This window comes from Nothobranchius furzeri, chromosome 1, assembly GCF_043380555.1.
Source record: "Nothobranchius furzeri strain GRZ-AD chromosome 1, NfurGRZ-RIMD1, whole genome shotgun sequence".
Lineage (NCBI taxonomy): Eukaryota > Metazoa > Chordata > Actinopteri > Cyprinodontiformes > Nothobranchiidae > Nothobranchius > Nothobranchius furzeri.
Genome location: NC_091741.1, coordinates 53,141,107 through 53,144,472, shown reverse-complemented (window position 1 = coordinate 53,144,472; position 3,366 = coordinate 53,141,107). Strand labels below are relative to the sequence as shown.

At 39.6% G+C, this 3,366-nt stretch overlaps 1 long non-coding RNA gene across 1 annotated transcript; it reads left to right on the top strand.

The window, feature by feature from the left end:
- LOC129162983 (uncharacterized) lies at window positions 1-610 on the top strand. Its single transcript, XR_008562998.2, has 2 exons — window positions 1-136; window positions 482-610. It is a non-coding gene; the product is annotated as an uncharacterized lncRNA (long non-coding RNA).
- The last annotated feature ends 2,756 nt before the right edge of the window (window positions 611-3,366 follow it).

The window sequence follows — 3,366 nt, the reverse complement described above, 5'->3', positions numbered from 1 at the left end:
CCCCTCCTTACCCAGACACTCGAGAAGAAAGGGACCAAGTCTATTTGGAGGAGACAAGCGGACATGAGCCTTATTGTTTTGAGCTTGTGAGTTGCCTGAAATTACTGGAACCGACCCAACAGACCCATCTCTGAACGTAAGTAGCCGTTAGCCATAGCATTGGATTAGCTGCAGGGTTTGTCTCCATGGCCCTAAAAAGCTAGTATTCAGCATGTTTTAGAGATTTATCTGCATCAACACACCTGGTTTTAATCAGCAACAAACAGCTGAGCTGCTTAACAGCTTATCTAACCTGTTAAAGCAGGAAAATCCACTGAAACGTGCTGGATAGCAGCTCTCCAGGAGATCTGGGCTCAAGCTAGTCTGCTGCATAAAGTTATGAAAATATACCATGAGAAAATTATTCTGTAATGTGTTCAGCCCATTAAAACTGCCCTGATTTCATTATTTATTTACTGATACTAGCTGCTCTTGGTTGCAGGTGATCCTCTGGTGTCTGCAGCTGGTCTCCTGCTGATGTCGTCGGGATCAGGAACTTCCAGAAGAATGTGCCTTTCAATGACTCTTTCCCCCTTATTTGTTATATTAATTAAATAAATCTCAATTTATATATTTCCTGTTTTTGTTCATGTCCATAAATACTTAAACATGCTTGAAATTAAAACGAGCTTTTAACAGTGAGGTGCTAGTTTAGTTCATCACAATAGAGCTAGTTAAACATGCGACAATGTGATAATTCAATTAATGTAATTTATAAATATCCATTAAAATATCAAAACTGGAATCAAAATTAGATATTTGGCAGCACAAAAAACTTGTCAAACACAATATTTATTATAATAATTGTAGGCAGACAGGAGACAGAGCTGATGGAGGTTCTCAGTCATCGAAGGATGGCTGAAGGCTTTCCAGGAACAGGAGATGTGGTGTTGTCTCTTCTCTCTCTATTCTGCCAGATGAGCTGATAGGTTACAGGTGTGTGAGGACATCCTCATGCTGTCATAACCAGATGACAGGAGTTATCAGGTGATCAGCCAGGCTAATGATGAGATGCAGAAAGAAAACAAATCATGCAGAAAGAAAACAAATTCAGGACAGTGTACAGTAATAAAAATAATATGTGGTGTTGCTTACCTTATGTGCTCTTATAGAGTATTAACGTGTGCCTGCCTCATGGTGTAGAGTCCATATTTTACTGAGTGTCCTGCAGTAATGCAGGTTATTAGTTAATTTACTTTTGATAGCAAAAACAAAATATTTAATTTAAAAGTTATTTACCAGGTGAATCAGCTCACACGTCACCACCTGGTGGTGACCACCAAGTGTCACAGGGCCAGAATCAGTAGCCTCCTTCATGATGTAATCACATACTTATTTAATTGTTAATATCTTAAAAATTCAGAAATGTTTTAATTTTTTTTTACCTTGAACAGTTCACTGAGCTTGCACTGTCACTGAGGTGGAAGCTGGAATCAACAGCAGACACCTCACACCGTGGTCTTTTCAGGAGGTGTGGATGCTCTGGGACCTTCTGGAAGATGAATTTCTGTCATGGTCCCTGTGTCACAAGACACTGAGGCTGTGAGCTCTATAAAAACAAAGAAGCAGCACATTTATAAATGTTTAAAAGAGCATAAAATCACTTGTAACAATCTGTAAAACAAATTAAAACTAGAAGGTAATAAAATGTTTACATAGAAGATTATTAAAAATAATTCACCTTTGCTACGGGTAACACCACGTCAGCTAGTAATTCTTGCAGATTACTAAATCAGTCTGACAGCCAGTGTCTTGGGTAGATTTAGCCTGAAAAAAAATAGAAGCACATTGATGTTTATAAAGTCAGATAAAATACAAACGAAACTGTCCCATATAGGCGCTTTATAACATTCCTAGTGTGTGATGTTATTATAAAGTAAAAGTCAGTCACATATGATGTGGAGACCCTGAAATGCGACCTCCTGAACAGAATTCCTCACGGAACCGGGTCACGCTGTGCTAGATTTCACGCTGTAATGCTGTCTGTCAACTAGTGCTGCGTCAGTTTAGAGTCACTGTTGCTGAATTACCGACTGACACAAAAACAACCCGAATTTTCTCTGAGCCTGACAGTCATGTGGACCGTTTTGTCGGCCAGGGCTTCGAGATATGTTCCGATTCACTGCTGATTCTAACCTAACATCCCGTTCCACATTTTGTGAACTTGACAAAATAGCCCGAAGGCAGTGCAGACTGATATTAGCTAAATGGAGTGAACCACGTCTCTCAAACTTTGCATTTAGGTAGGAAATTGTCTTTAGAAGATGTTAAAACTTTTATTTAGCTTACTCACCTCAGACTGTAGCCCATCATGGTGGGGGAGCAGAGTCGGTGGGCTGCATCTAAATCGCGGAAGAGCCACGGTGGGCACAGCCTCCCTCTTGGAACGGAGACGTGCAGAATCGCGGGTAAAATGCTGGTTGCAAACTACAGCACCAGGCGGGAGCTGAATCTTTTCCAGACACGCAACCACTGGCGCCTAATTTCTAAGTCCAGCGGAAAGGAGTGCAACCCGACAGAGCTCCGCAACCATACTACACTACACCATCTCACCATGCTAACACGATATGGAGCACTAAACCCGAACTACTTTCCTAATTACACTAACAGCCAAACAGTAACTAAACTACAATATCCAACAGCCAAGCTAACACTAAATAAGTATGTATAACACTAAAAGCTATGCTAAAGACTAGGATATGCTAATGCTATATGCTAATGCTGAACTACGGCTAGCCTCCTACACTCTCATGCAAATCCAACTCCCAACTCGCCACAAGGCGTGGCCGAGACTCCCGATGCTTTTATAACGTTGACACAGAGCTGCTACGTAGTACTCTACTGGATTACGTAGTATCTTACTCTTTAGCCATTGGCTAAAATTTATTCAAAATGAGTCAAATTCTATGTTTTAAGCTGAAGGTGGAGCTATACTGTGGTATTTAGGCAGAATTTTTAATTTTTTAAGAAAATGCACCAAAATGCTAAAATAATGAATACACACATTTAAAACACTATTAGACACTCATTTATACAGTTCATCAGCAAAAAAAAGTTAATTTAGACGTTACTTGCTCTTTAAGTTTGACTTGGTGGCGCTGAGCTCCCGCTTTTATTTTTTTCTAAGAACGTCACGTTTAAAAAATTATGATGGAGGGGACAAAAATGGAGGGAATAAGTCTCTAGAAGTCTAATAAAAAAGTATCTAAAGTAATGCTAACCTTTAATAATGAGATAGCGCTGCTCATTTCATTTAATAAACGGACTTTAGTCACACACAAAGTTAATAACACAGCTAACTCATGCAATGACTTAGCATATTAGCTT